Source organism: Aythya marila, assembly GCF_965140915.1.
Source record: "Aythya marila genome assembly, chromosome: 1".
NCBI classification, from domain to species: Eukaryota; Metazoa; Chordata; class Aves; order Anseriformes; family Anatidae; genus Aythya; species Aythya marila.
The window spans coordinates 184,229,284-184,245,485 of record NC_139042.1 but is presented as its reverse complement, the minus strand read 5'-3'; the positions used below and the strand labels follow the sequence as shown (position 1 = coordinate 184,245,485).

The following is a 16,202-nucleotide window of genomic DNA, read 5'->3' as shown; positions in this document are numbered from 1 at the left end:
TGCAGAAAAAAAAAAAAAAAAAAAAAGATAAAGTAAGTGGGGATAAAACCTTCTTTTCTAACTGTGAAACAAATACCATTTATGGTTTTGAATATATTGTCATCTTTGAGTAAAATTCCCTCTTGAACTCTTGAAGGAAAAGCACAATGTACAATCTTAGAGGACATAAGTATGTAAGAACAGTGAAAATTGTCAGTGAAATAGTATACAGTGAGTTGTGAATCAGAATGAGCATGTTTGGTAGTCTTGATTGTGGCTGTGAATGATGCCTGTAAACATGAGCAGTCTCACAATGTCTTCTGTTAGTCAACAGTAATCTATCAGTAATAATTCTCACTTATCTTAAAATATTAAAGTTTGAGGTCTTAATTGATTAATTGTACAGAGCACTTAGGGGAAGATCCAAGATAACACAAAATTGGAACCCAAACTATGGCTTACATCCAAGAAAACAATCTATATAAACTCATTTAACTCAGTGAAGTATCCATGATATGATAGACACTCTGTCCAGAAGTTTTAAAACAGGTTCAAAAACTGCATATAATCTTGGCATATGGCCATCTATCTGTAGCTTGAGACCATTTGAGATTTACAGATTTAGTGACAAGAAGGCCAAGTCTACCTAGGAATGTAATTCATTAGGAAAGCTGAGGTTGTCCATACATACACAATGAGCAGTCACGCTTACTTTTATTCAAGAACATAATAGCAGTGGTGGTAGTCATGGTGTGGTCAACTTTTACACAGCAGACAGACAGCTAAAGCATTCCTCTGTGCAGAAGCTTACCTGAATCCACTTCCCTCCTGATTTTGAGACAGTTCATATCTGGATCTGTCACTTCCCCTGGCAGCCTCATGGTTAGGCCACAGAGTATCAAAGGCAGGTGAGAGCATGGAGGAAAATATGGGAGACACCATGAAATGGGCCATAGTGTGTCTGGGAATGCCCATCACCCAGATAATTAATGAAGATGTTAAAGAGTGTTGGGCCCACATTGAACCCGTAGTGTGTATTACCAGAAACAGGCCTCTGGTGGACTTCCTGGCACTGATCACAGCCCTTAGAGCCTGCCAGTTCAGGCCGTTTTCAGGTTCACCATCCATATACCTAGCCTGTACTTCATCAGTGAGAATGCTATGGGAGAGAGTGTTGAAAGTCTCACTATAATCAAGATCAACAATATCCACTGCTCTCCCCTTGTCCACCAAGGCAGTCATCTCATTATGAAAGGCGATCAGGTTGATGAGGAATGATTTCCTCTTTGTAAATCTATGGTGACTACTTCCAATCACCTTCTTGTCCTTAGTGTTTGGAAGAATTTTCCAGGATTATTTGCTTCATCAACTTCTCAGGGATCAAGGTGAGGTTGGGTTGACCAGCTTGTAGTTCTCTGGATCTTTGGTTTTGCCCTTCTTGAAGATAGGGGTGACATTTTCTTTCTTCCAGGTCTCAGAACCCTCCCCCAGTCACCATGACCTTTTAAAGATTATTAAGAGTTAATAGTACTTGCAATGACATCAACCATCTCCTTCAGCACTCATGTGCATGTACCATTACATCCCATAGGCTTGTATATGGCCAGTTTGTTTAAATGTTCCCTAACCTGATTTTCCTCCACTGAGGGTGAGTCTTCCTTGCTTCAGTCTATATGGGTCTAAGGAGCCTGGGGTCCCAGAAGGCCAGTCTTTCCAGTAAGGACTGAGGTGAAGGCAGCACTGAGTATCTTGGCCTTCTCCATGTCCATTACTACCAGATCTCCTGCCTCATTCAGCTGTGAACACACATTTTTCCTTGTCTTCCTTCAGCTTCTGATAGACCTGTAGAAGCTCTTCACGTTGCCTTTCACATGTCTTGCCAGATTCAACTCCAGGTGGGTTTTGCCTTTGTTAACACCATCCTTACACGCTCAGACAGTATCCCTGCTCCCATCTCATGTGTGCTTCCTTTTATGTTTGAGCTTTGTCAGAGCTCCTTCTTCATTCATACAGGCCTCCTCTTAGATAGCTCTCCTGCACGAGGAAGGACCATTCTTGAGCCCAGAGAAAGTGATTCGTGAAGATTAAACAACTGTCCTGGACCCCTCTTCTCACCAGGGCTATCTCAGAGGATGTTTCCAAGTCAATCTCTGAGAAGGCCTAAGTCTGCTCTCAAGGTTGTGGTCTTGTCTTGTTTTGCCTTGTTCCTACTTTTCAGGATCCTAAACTCTACCATCTCATAGGCACTGCAGCTAAGACTGACCCCAACCTTCACCTTCTGTATTTGTAACTCTGAGGTCCGACAGTGTCTCTCCTTGCTGGATCCTACAATAACCAAACGAAGTGATACGGACTTCATACTGACATGATACAGACAGACTTCCAGGACAAAATAAAAACATTCCATAGAGAAATTTTGGACAAAAATATTTTGCACTTATGCAAATGCAACTTAATAAAATGAAATTAAATTATCACACATAAAGAGCTGATATACACTGGCATTTGCCAAGATAGTGATCCTTGATGTAATTTTTGTCATATTGAAGTGGAATCACTTCAAAAAAGGAGTTGTAGGAGTAGTTCAGCCCTTATTGTGCCTCTGGCTCTGGCTATGAATGATTTCTTGCCTCCACTGAGGTCAGAAAACTACAGGAATTTTTTTTTTCTTTGTTCCTATAATCTTTTTCATAAGTGGATTTCATTAACGGGACATTGTTAAAGAGATTAAGAGGAAAGCATTGCTTTGAATACTGTATTTACTGATTTAGCTAGAACTCAGTTATTTATTATTGGTTAATCTTGCAAAGTTTAGTTTAACATTGTTGGGAAATAGTTCTCCAAATCTTGCTGTAATATACTCTGCTGGGTATAAGCTAATAGATTACTTTATGTGATAGCTTCCACTTAAAAGGTTTGCCTTTAGCCCAACCTAACGATGACAGCTCTAATAAATGCTACTCTTTTCAGTCTCCTTGAATGCCAGTCTAAGCAAGCTGAGTAATAAAGCTGCTCTTGTCTTTGTCAAAAAGTCAATATCTTTACAATATATTAACACTAATTGCTCTGGGGCTATCTAACTAGAAGTACATACTGATGGATCTAAATGCCCTTCATCTAAAGAATCAGCTACTGCTTTAGATTTTCCTGAATTTGGCATTTGTAAAGGTTGTATTAGAAGAAATCACAGGAATTTTCTTGGTTTAATTATTTTAACATTTTTCACAGCATAAACTGACTGCAGAAACACACATGATTGAAAATACAAGTGTGCTCCCATATTTTGGAAGCTACGCTGTCATAGAACTGGGCCACATTATGTGACCCTGAAAAAAAAATGACCCACTTGGCCAAAAAAAAAGTTAGAAAATAAAAGGGAGAGGAGTACTTTATGTACACTTGAACTTCACACAAATATTATGCACCATAACCTGATTATATGTCCTATCAAAAATTATTGGATATGCTCTTTGGCTTATATTCCTGATGTGTTAGAAGAATTTAGCTTTTTTATTTTTTTCTTAGCTTTTTTTTTTTTTTTAATGAAAAATAAATGGGAGACGCCAAGTTTAGCCTCGAAATAAATAGACATAACTTAGTCAAGTCAAGTGTATTTAACTTTGGAACCTGAAGTAGAATCCGAAGTTTGTTTGTTTTTTAAACCAAAAGGTACCATCAATACCAATACAGTTCATAGGCTCATGGTTCCTTCAAAGAGGATCAAAGCAGTTCACACTGTTAGCAGTTCATGCTGTCAGTATCTGTATTTTTAAGGGATCAGTAGAAAAAACTGTGTGTGAAACCACTAGTGCTGCTGGAACTACAACCTAGAGAGGATTTAAACCATTGTGCTCCTTTTAGAGGTGCATATCCTGGGCAAGAGGCTGTTTTTTCATTACAGGCAGGTATTAGAGTCATAAATAGTCATCAGCAGAGCCATAGAAGGAATGGAAGAATAATCCTGCAACTGCAATGCACTCCCCACTGGGGTCATTTGGGAATTTCTAAAATAGAAGGCAATTGAATGATATTCAATTAACACAAACACACTCAGACATTGTGATAATAACATTAACGCTTGTGAGGGGTAAGAAGCTCCTTGGGAAGAAGGTGCAGCTCTCTAAGCATGAACCGTATGTGCTGCAGAGCTGATGGCAAATTTAACCTGATCAAACATTAAACATGAAGGATGGCCTTCACATAGTGGGATTTAACCTCATTGTTAGAAATGGACTGAGATGCACTTGTCTGTAAAGTCAGAATTTGGTATGCATTTATTTTGACAGGTTTCTAAAACTCCATCCTCACTTCAGTATAATCTTCTCACTTGAACTACTACAGCTGTCTGTGGGGTCACACGATGAGTCGCTCAAGTTAAAAGCACCTCAGCCAAAAGGGAAGAGAGGAAGGGTTTTTTTCTGACTAACTACACAAACCAGCAAAACTGGCTAGTTTAGCCAGCACAGATGATTTAAGAAATGCTTGCCAAACTACACCCCAGTGCTGTAGCTGTCCTTATCATCAATGACTGCCAAAACAGTGCTTTCATGATTGCTTACTCCCATTCTTTAGTTCTGCTTTTGAGTACAAGGCAATGGCTGTGTGAGGACCTGAAGCCTGAGAAAACCTCCAAACAAATTTCTGTGCTGGTATTCCCAGCTTGAGAGGATTTTAAGTTGCCCATGGAAGAAATCAAAATATGTGGATGTTGTAAAGGTCAGCAGCTGAGCATCCAGGTTGTAAATAGCCTTCCTATAAAAATGTATATATGAAAGATTTCGTCAAACTACTGTTTGATTATTTACATGTGATTTAGCTATATGTTTTTGTTAATATTTACAATTATTTTTCTGTACTCCTCTTAATTTCTCATTTTTTTCTCTTGCAAGTCCTAATTCTGAATTCTGTAAAGTTCTGTAATATCCTAGCAGCCTGTTTATTGATGTTCTGATTTGATTTTGTTGTGAGTTAGCCAAATAAACTGTCTGAACACATTTCCAAAAGTATTTGGAAAATTTCTGTTGCTGTATTGTGTATAATTAGGCTTGGCAGAACTCAATTTCTGTAATGACAGTTTCCATTGCAGAGGAATCAAGGACAAGATAAGAGTCCATCACTTGTCACTTTGTGAAGAACTCCGTAGCAGGCTTTGAAATTATTAAAAATATGCACTACTAGTCAATGTCATGTGAAAACATATATCTACCATTAATATCAATTAGTAAACAGCTAATTAAAGCACACATCACGTTGGGGGTAGATTTGAATCACATTTCTGTACTACATTACTACTGCCCTAATGTAGAATATTGGGAAAATCACAGCTGCATTTTTAAAGGCAACCAGTGTTTTCCTTTGGCCTGTTTTTAGTTAAATATTCTTTACTGTATCACACCAAACCGTATTGAATAATTCTAATCAGAAGCATTCAGGAAAAAAAAAAAAAAAAAAAAAAAAAAAAAACCTCAACACCTGCTTTCTGTTTTAGCCCGTGCTTTCAACCTGACTTTCCCTCTAACTGCCTGACAAGGTTGTAGGTGTAATTTTCATCAGTTCCCCTATCCCAGGGGGACACAACTCAGTAAATTAAATAAGCTTTGAATAGTTTCATCAAAATAATGCTTTGTAATTCCATTCCTAAAATGCTCAATGTCTTTTGCTTTGCTGCCAGACCTTGTGTTCTGGTACCATTTGAAACTCTTTTGGACAGCAGTTTTTGCAAGAGAGTTTTTGCATCTGCTGTAGTGCAGATGGCCATGTGCTTGGAGCTGCAGTACAAAAACAGGCTTCCTAGGCAGCTTACTAGATCTTGCAAGTGAGCTCTTCCAAACAAGGCAGTGTTATGCCTACAGGTGTGTGGATGGTCTCAAGGGGAGTCAATAACCTGGAGGATTACAATACTCCATTAAAAAATGGGTATGTTCATCACCTCTCATAGGAGTGTTATTTTGAAAGCCAGACATCTGAACTGAACAGATAAACATATTATATTCTTTCCTTGTAAGCTTTCCATGCAGCACAGAAATATCTACACTACATTTTTGGTCAAAGATGGCAATTCATAGCTGGGTTAAGAATATTTCCCCCCCAGCAAATCATGACCTTGTTCTGGTAATTAATATGAAAAAATGATCTACACTGTATAAAGGTAGCTGTGTCTTTGGAAGAGGTGGGACTGTTCTAGACATCTCTGGAAGAGACAGAATATACCTTTGTTTAATCCTCTTTTAGTAATGCAGTATTACAATTAACACAGCAGACAATTCAGAATGTGAAACAGTTTCAGTCACAAAATTATGCCTTTTTTTCTGAAAAAAAAAAAAAAAAAAAAAAGCTTTATAACCATAACAAGAGGAGAGAGAGGTACAGGAGGCCCTCAAATTAGAATTAGCCTTTGAAAAAATACATATTATTAACCTCAGTACCAGTTTATATATTAACATCTGCCTTCACAGTGTGTGATTTCAAGTTCTCTTGTATTATACCTGAATGCTCTCTCTTTTTAAACTTCCTCCCCTGGGACTGTAATTCATTCTATATTCCTTTCTCCCATATGATTGTATATAAATAATCAGAGGAAAGTATGAAACCAGAGTAAAAAATGAACCTTTCCAAAAAATAATTTCTCTTTCCTACTGTTTCCTACTGCATCCCCCTTCACCCTCTGTTTCTTCACAATCTCCCTAGTCTTTTGTTATTTTGATAAACCTCCTAATACCAAGGAGCCAGTGTAATTGCCACCCATCCCTGGAGATAAGTGAGAGAGATGGGTAAGCAGATGTCAAAGTCTCAAAACAAAGGTGAGTACAAAGCTATGCAGAAGACTGGTGATTTATAAAGGAGACATTAGCATTATCGAGCACTGTTTGGGGAAATGGTTATGCAAAGAATTAACAGTTTCAGATGAAAAGAAAAAGGAGCGCAGTTGGACCTGCCTGAGCAAGCACATTAGCATAACCCTTAGAGAAAGCCTAAAGAAAAGGATTTACAGTAAGGGAGCTGGAAAGCAGAGGCTTGCAGCTCTCAGGAAGCAACAATTTCTGTGTCTTTGGATCTGCCACTGCTACAGAGGCAATAGCTTGTATGGTTCTTAGTGCCAAACAAGGATACATGACCTCATCATCAGTTTTTCTTCTAATTGAAATAACCTGCAAAGCCTTAAAAATCCTGGCTAAACAGCAAAGCCAAGATACCTAATGAACTCCACTGTTTTTAAGGATAAAAGGCCTAATGTCTTGAATTTGGACCACTTGCCAGGAGCTGTGACCTGGACAGCGCATACCGTTTGGGTTTTGCTCTCTCAACCTGGAGATGTCACCCACCTCCACACCTTCTCTGAGGTTTCTCCTCTCCGGTGGCTTCAGCAGAAACCCACACCAACCTGTACCTAGGCAGGATCTGCCCGGCATTCGCTCTATTGTTTACAAGTAACTCTGACTCAAACCTGTTGCCTTTGATATTTTGTGGATTGCCTCGCCCATTTGTGGCTTCTTATAAAAAATAACTATTAACCTGCAACGTATCATTTACCTGAGTTGAAATGTTGAAAACATTAAGGTCTCATCCTTTTTCACCCCCACTACAAACATTCACTAGGGACAAATAGGTTCTTACTCAGCTTCCCCAAAAGTAAGTTTATTCCAATAGACTCCTAAAGAAACAAAATCCCACGGTAGTGTACTCCCGCCTGTAAATGAAACTGATTCCTGTCAAACCTAAGTTTGAAAAGTGTCATTTTGACTACGATGGTTTTCGCGATTTTGTTGATACGTACACACAGATTTTACTCAATAGCTATGTTAGCTGCATATTTACTGCTTACAAGTAATCTTTTGTATGTGTAATAGTTCAATGAATCACTTGGAATGAAAAAAAATATTAAAACTTGCTGAGAGAAAAATAGCTGATAGTATCACACTCGGCAGAAGTTCAATACATGATTCATCAAGGTGGTTAGGTTGTTACACGTCATGATTCCTGACAATCCTCCCGAAAAGTCCGACTAAGATTAACCTTCACTTTAAATGTCAAAATAGTAAAAATCCAAGCAAAATAAAAATAAATAGTAAATACTCACCTACATGATACCACAGGTCAGGACTTGCTGGAATGAATGAACGGGTGAGTGGACAATATAATTAGCCTTGTCTGGAAAGGCAGGGCTCTGGCCCAGCCAATTGGGATTTGTCATTTAGTGAAAACCTTAGCATAATTATAGGGAAGTTGATTAAGGGTGTCTCCTGTCATAGCTGATTGCAGTGAGCACTGTGACAAAACATTACCTGTCGAAGATCTTACAACTAGTTTTATAGTACACCTAATAAATGCCAAAAGTTTTAAAAGAGGGTGCTTTTCTGTGTGTTGTGTTTTGTTGTTGTTGTTGTTTTTGGTTTTTTTTTGTCTAAAGTAAGAAATACCTTACATTTCAACTTACTGTTGCTTTTTGATGCACCAGTGTTTTGACCAATGGAGGCAAAAGTATTTTCATGGTTTTGCTATGCAGAAATGGGGTGGGGGGAGCAAGACTGCCTTCCATGGTGCCCAAGCACAGGTATCAATTGGAAATGCATGCATGCTGTGCAGCAAACAAGGTAGCAGGGAAAATTACCCACTGGGGAGCGGATCCTGAGGTTGCTAAGGATGGGGATCACTGAACTGAGCACCACAGTGCCCTCTGATTGCTCTCAGAGAGATCCAGGCAGGAACACTGGAGCATCCCTAGTGGACGCTGACGTAGGGCATGTTACCATCCATGTAAAGGTGACGGAACAACCTTCTGCTCTCTGTCATCAAACTCCTCGTTCTAATCACACTCACACATCCCTGTGGGATGAGGGCTTCCCACAACGATGGGATGGCAGGAGGTGCCTTTTTCAGCTGTAGGCCTTCCATTTTGCTTGTAATAAGGCAGCTTAGAACCTGATCCATTTCTCCCTCGGCAGCTTTGGAGCTCATCAGCTTTGGAGTTGATGTCGGTCTCAAGACTTTTGTTTCACTGTGGAAACAATTTTGTCATTTCAAATGTCACATGTAGTATTCTTTGTATTTTTTTTGTTTTGTATTTTTACTGTTTTCAGTACTACATGACATATCCTTCATAAATGTATATAATGGATCCAATGATAAATTCATAGATGACAAAATAGCCAAAATACAGTTATTTTACAATCATTAAAGTCAGCTGCCATTTAGAATTCATGTTTTACGTTGACTTTAAGTAATTATTTAGAATAATAATTTAGAAATAATGGTTTAGAAAATAATAGTTTATAAAATCATTCTAAAATTATGATAAAAAATACTCTAAAGCAAAGAGTTTCCTACGATGAAGGATGAAGATTTTTTTAATATTAGCATATATTCGTGATATATATATCATATATATTATATTATATATATAATATAATGTCATTGTTCCACAGTAACATGCTACTGCACGTTACACAAACATTTTAACACAATATTAATTGGTAGAAGTCTTGAAATTCTAAAATTTGTTCTTGTCTGGATTGATTTTTTTCACTTGATGTGCTTGTAAAAGACAATATTTTCCTTCACGGAAACTGTTAAGCCAGTTTTCTCTGTGAAATTGCATTATACACAATAATGAGACCTTTTAGGTCAAATTGCTGTTGAGATGCATGGTAGCTGTTTTCAAAAAGCCTTTGTTGTTTCAGCCCAAGCTATAGACTTCAAGGCTCTGCCACTTCACCTGTAGCACCGTTTTTCTCTCCTGTAACATCACATCTTTTTGGTACTGGACAGAATCCTACCTTGCAACTTTACCACCTATCTTGTGGTCTAGCATCCATTATCATTGTCAAATAAGAATTTCCTCCCAGAATAAGATTTTTGCTGGCTTCAGTATTAAGTAAATGAGTGAAATAATTCTCAAAACAGGAAGGAAACATTGCTGTGCTTGGTGGAAATGATGTTGTAGAACAGAATGAAAGTTGAGAAGCCTGAGGAGATGTGGAAATGGCTCTGCAGGGGTATGGGAAACAAAAGGAAGGGAAGAGGAACTATGACCAAACCATTCTTCACACCTCATTAACCTACTAGTTTGTCTCAGACATTCAGCAACATCCCCTCTGGCTTCTCTCATTAAACTATTTCTTTCAAAGCAAGACTTGTAGTTGCTGGTACATAAGGTTCCCATCCCCACAGCAAGCCCAACAGGGGTCAGCAAATTATTCACTCCGGTAGTCTGGGACTTCTCTGTGGTCACTGCCCAGCATTACAAACAGCCTCACTGCCCGCTGAATGTGTCAGTCCCCTGCTGAAGCTGCCAGCAAAAGTGTTAGTTTTGTTTGTGTGTTTATGATGTGGACATCTGTCCATTAGCGACTGGAGAAGAGTCCCCAGTGTCACGCCCCACAGCTGCCGGCTCATCAGCAGACACTAACAATTTCCAGTTGCTACTGAATGAGCTGGATTCAACCCAATAACCTGATGCTAAATGTCTCTGTGCTCCTCCAAATTGTAAGAGTGTGGCTGTTAGGTGGCTCTTGATTTCACTCTGATAAGGCACAAACTGGAAGGTGTTCCTGCTGGTTGTGGGGCATCAGGAGAAGATAAAAAAGAAATAAAAATAACAATAATAATAATAATAAAAAGAAATAGGAAAGCCACAGCTGGCAGCTAATAAAAGAGGAGATGTCTGAAGCCAGATGGGAAGAGAAGCTGGTAAAGATATGCAAATACTGCACAGTTTATATTAGTCACTGAATGCGACAGATAAAAAGTCAGGTATGTAATGTGCAAAGGCAGAAGTGGCCCAAAGCTTTTCAGCAATGTAGGCAAAACTGACCTCTGCTGCCTCAAGAACAAAGAACAGAGGAATTGAGTTTTCTCCCATTATTAATCAGTGGCAAAATTCCACATCGTGACTTTGGCAGAGTGGTTTGCAATGTTAACTACACTTTGTGGACTGATGGGAGGCAGGGGATGTGCTATCTCCCTTCCCTTCCCCCTTTCTTTCCACACATCCCCTGCTCTCCAGCCAGTCTGATCCCACTGAGATGTATCCTTCTTCCCTGGTACTTCATCTCTGTGGTGGTTTTACCCAGCTGGGCAGCCAAGCTCCACCACAACCACTCTCTCCCCCCCCCCCCCCACTCCTGACAGGGAAAGGGGGAGAAAATAGAATGAAAAGGGCTCAAGGGTTGAGATAAGGACAGAGATATCACTCAACAATTATTGTCATGGGCAAAACAGACTCAGCATAGAGAGATTATAGAAAGTTATTGCCTATAACTAGAGGACTAGAACACTGAGAAAACAAAACAAAATAATAAACTAAAACCACCTTCACCCAATCTACCCTCTACTACCTCCTCCCCACGAGTGGCACAGGGGAACAGGGAATGGGGGCTGCAGTCAGTCCCTGATGCTTCATCTCTGCCATTCCTTCTCCCTGCCCCTGCTCCCCATGGGGTCCCTCCCACAGGATGCCGTCCTTCCCGAACTGAGCCTGCAGGGGCTGCCCACAGGCAGAAGCTCTTCAAGCACTGCTCCCACATGGCTCCGTACCACAGGCTCCATTCCCCAGGAACAAACTGCTCCAGCACGGGTCCCCCACGGGCAGCAGCTCCCCCCAGACCCCCTGCTCCTGCGTGGGCTCCTCTCCATGGGCTGCAGCTCCGGCCCGGGGCCTGCTCCTGCCGGGGCTCTCCATGGGCCGCAGCCTCCTCCAGGCCACAGCCACCTGCTCCACCAGGGGCTCCTCCATGGGCTGCAGCGTGGAGATCTGCTCCATGTGGGACCCATGGGCTGCAGGGGGACAGCCTGCTCCACCAGGGGCCTCTCCACAGGCCACAGCAGAACTGCTGCTGCATGCCTGGAGAACCTCCTGCCCTCCTTCTGCACTGACCTTGGGGTCTACAGGGCTGGTTCTCCTCCTTGCTCTCCCAGCTGCTGTGGTGCAGCAGCTTTTTTCCCCGTTCTTAAATCTGCTCTTACAGAGGTGCAAACAATGTTGCTTATTGGCTTGGCACTGGCCAGCAGCGGGTCCCTTTTGGAGCTGGCTGGAACTGACTCGTATCTGACATGGGGCAGCTGCTGGGCTCTGCTCAGAGGCCACTCCTGCACCCTCCCTGTTACCAAACCCTTGCCACACATACCCAGTACAATCTCTCAGCAGAGGAAGGCATGAAGGCACATGTACACATTTCTCAGTAGCTGTCCCATTACACCCAGTCACAGGTCACATCCTCCCTTTCACATACCATGTCACCTTTTCCTAAGCTCACCCTTCACTGAGGTGTCTTTCTCTCTCTCTGTTCCAGCACAGTTCAAAACCACCACCTCCAACCTTACTTTCTCCAAAGTGCCCACCATAACCCTCAACTCCCCTAGGCAGAAGGACTGGCTCCATAATATCTTTACCCGCCAGCTCTGCCATAGAGCCCGTGCTCCAGTTTACATCAGGATGCTTTTTCCATCAGCACTTCACAATATGGGGCTCAATCCCATAACTCACTCCCTTTGTGGAGGCCACCATGTCCAAACTGAAATATTATGGACCCTGTTTCTTCAACCCAGAAGTGGAGCAGAAGAAATGCTTCAAACAGGCTAAGGTCTCCTTTCTCTCTTTTCTCTAATGGGTTGCCCATGACCTCAGCACTGGCAGGAGCTGCAGTAGACACCACACAAGCAGGACACAGCTACCAGCAGCAAGGCCACCACTGTGGCAGTACTCTAAGTGTTCCTGTGCACTGCCCTCACCTGAAGCCAGACCTGGGCAGTGTTGTAGCCCTTGCAGATAAGATATGGGAGCTCTGATCACTCCAGCAGTTTGGCTTGGCAGCACATATGTTTGGCTTGTCATGAATTTTGCTTTCCCAGCTTATTGCAGATAGATCTTTGTCACATGCCTTTGTCATTATTTACCATACCTTTCCTTTGGTCATGATTTTCTAGATATTCTCCTTTGTACATTATACAGTACCTTGTTAGTTCCTGCCTAAAGAATTCAGACTGCTTTTTGGAGATCTGTGCCAAATCTCCACCCAGGCACCCCACAGGGTTTAGCTACACACAGAGGTGGGCCATCACAGCAACTGTCACCTGCATTCTGTTCTGCTTGACAGAGCCACGTTAGGTGCTGGTGAAGCTGTAGGTCTTCCATTTTCTAGGACCTACTGATCTGAGGCTGTATGAGAAACCAGGGCACTGGGGAAGAGCCACAGAAAGCAGAGCACTTCCCTATCTTGCACCAGGATGGAGGTGACACATACAACAAAATCAGGGAGTTTGGGAGCATATCATGTTTTAAGTTGGGACCCTTCCTACATGTGCATAAACTTTCTGGGTGGAAGTATCTCCTAAATGATGGCAAGTCAGGTTGTCTAAACATCAGAGCCCTCTATTGTATTGCAGCAGTTCAAGTCATTTTGAAAACTTCCACTGTGTAGTGTGGCATTTGACTATATCTGTGTCATGTAATGGAGCCTGAAGGTTTTCCTTTGTGATTTCCAAATGAGCCAGTTTACGTGTGTAGCACAACACAATGCAGAGGCAGCAGCCTGGGTCCTGAAAGCACTAGAACAGACTAATAATTTAACCTTTCCGTGCGTACCATTGTTCTAATTTGGCACAGCTCATTTTTAACATGTTGGCTACTTTTAGGACCTGAGCCAGTCTCTTTATGGGACAGGTCAGCACTGCATCTTCTGAGACTAAAAGCCCCCCTGGATCAAACGGGCAGGATTCTGTCCCACACACAGTTCTGCAGAGCAGCTATGCTGTTGCTGCCTCTGTGGAGCTTTTCATTTGGGCACAGCACCACACTTCTGCAGTTACCATTTTCCCTGCTCTGGGGCTGACATGTTTGCATATGCAAGGCTACCTCTGACATTCGTGCTTCTCTGTACAAGCTGAAGAAGTCCTTTGATGGGCAGCACAGCTCTCCTCTGGCAGGCTTCCCATAATGTGGTTTGCACTCTGTGCCTTCCAGGACTCAGATCTAAGCTTTTAAAGAAATTATAGAAGGCTCTTTTTCTTCTTTTTTCATTTTTGCATAACTAACTAATTTTAGTTTTGAGAATGACATAGTTAATTTACATTTCAATCTTTCTAAGCCATTGCCAAGCTTCCATGACAATAGGCACTATATAAATTTGTAAATAAGAATTTTCTTATTTACCTGATTGCCTTTCATGTCTCATTGTCTTTCATGTCAATCTATGCCAAGGCACTTTCAAGTTATAACTTCAGATGTGGAAGCTAAAAGCAATCTGAGTGAAATGGATTTATGTCGAGAAAGATATATTCCTGTGTACATATTGAAAGCGGCAGCTTTAATAAGGAGTAGTAGACAAAGAGACACCCTCCTCTCACCCCGCTCAACTGCAAAAAGGTTTGGGAACTCTGGCTTAAACCAACAGCAATAGCACAAGATGCTTCTGAAGCTCACCCAGTCCCACGTTCTCACTGCTGAAAGTCACTGCACTGTGTGTAGCTCTGGTACATCTATGTGGACTTAGACCAGTGACCCCACGTTCATTAATACAATGGGTGCTTGGGATTGTGTCTTTAGCAAGAATAAGCCCACTGCCCTATTCGTGCCCACTGACATGAATATCTAGAAAGTGATCCCTTCCCCATGGACTGGCATGTCTGCAAAGAGGGAAAAGCAGATGTCCTCAATCAACCTGGTGTAGAAAAGGAGATAAACCACCATGGATCCTTTCAATTGTAACTAGGGAGTTTAAAGAGCACATCATAGTCTTCCCTAAACTCACAAATCCTTGCTGTTTAGGATACTGGACAGCAGTATATCCTGCTTCTCACTCTCACTTGCCAGACTTTACTTTTTGGTACCAAAATGCATCTTGCAGTTCAAAACATTTCTCGTATTCTGGAAATATAAGCTGCCTTGAAATTATTTGTGTGGAAGACATACAAAATCCAAGCTAATATTCTCAATCCTCATAGTCACTGAGAACAATGTGGGGTACAACATTTCACTTAAGATACTGACCACCAATAAACCATCTGTATTGAATAATACTGACCTCCACCCCAAACACAGAGACGTATCACTGCCCCAAGCAAAGATACATGCAAGGCTCATGAGAGGCAAGACCTGTTTTCCTGACCGTTTTGCAACAGGTTGTGTCTGTGTGTATACACAGGCAGAACGACAGCAGGAGACGAGGAAGGAGCATACCTGGAAATATTCTCAAACAGCTCTGGCTGGGGTGACCACAGGTGTTACAGTTGCCCACCACCCTTCCATCTCTCGTCTGGAAGCTCTCTACATGTGCAGCAGAGATGGGCAGTACAGATGTGGACAGAGTTGCTTAGCCAAAATCATCTCTAGCTCTATCTCACCTTAACACAGCAGGTCCTGGACTGTGGTAGCCAGAACAAGGCATACCAGCACTGCCACTACACATTTCAATCTGTGAGAAACAGTATTTAACTAGTCAATGTGTACATGCATAAATTTAATAGAGAAGCCTACAGTTGCAGTTTGGTCTTCTGCTTTATTTTTTTTTAAAAACAGACTGGAATATTCTTTAAAAAAAAAAAAAAAAACATCAAAAAATTCCCATTCAGCAGTACTGTACAGTGTGTTTGATTGATAGGTTTTTGTTCTCTTCACGTAATCATATATTGAACTTGATTTGGAGTTTGATCTCAAGGATTTCCTTCTGAGACCTTCCTGCAGTTAAATTAGCTCTTTTTCCTGAGCATTCAAAACTTCCCTGCTGAGTCTGCTTTTTTTTTCCCACCCTGCCTGTGAAGTCAAGGAGAGTAAAAACTCATTAAAGCTTTGCCATAACTATTCATGCACTAGAAGGGCGTTTTGAGATGTAGGTACTAAGAGATCCTAATTAATCTTTGCCCTGTTTTAAGAGAAGTTCAGGGACTCCAGAGGCTTCTCTCTCTATTAACATTTTGAGTTTATTTTCCTGCTGCTGTCTAACACATCACTTCTGCAGAAATCAGAAATAGATTACTATCCAGTTATAACATCTGTACAGAATAATTCTGTCTGGCTTAGACTTCACCAGAGGATATTCCCGATTTGTTTCTACAAGAAGAGGAGAGGAATCAGACCCAGGGATTTTTCCTTGTGATTTTTATATCAAGAACAACATCACAAGCAATTATAAACCCAGTCTGACAAGGTCTTTATGCACTTGTAAAATAACTTTCATAAAATAAAATTAAAAAAAAAAAAAAAAAGGAATTATTTAAATTAATAGGAACCT

The 16,202-nt window shown here is 41.2% G+C and overlaps 1 protein-coding gene across 5 annotated transcripts in view; it reads right to left on the bottom strand.

Moving 5' to 3' along the window:
* The window catches only part of SPAM1 (sperm adhesion molecule 1), a 40,591-nt gene that overhangs the window by 9,533 nt on the left and 14,856 nt on the right, over positions 1–16,202 (bottom strand). Inside the window, exon 1 of one of the 5 annotated variants that reach the window (XM_082772980.1) lies at positions 8,057–8,293. The exons of the other annotated variants lie outside the window; for them this stretch is intronic. The gene's annotated coding sequence lies outside the window, so the exon portion shown is untranslated. Of the gene's footprint in view, positions 1–8,056; positions 8,294–16,202 lie in introns of those variants that run through there. 5 annotated transcript variants of the gene reach the window in all.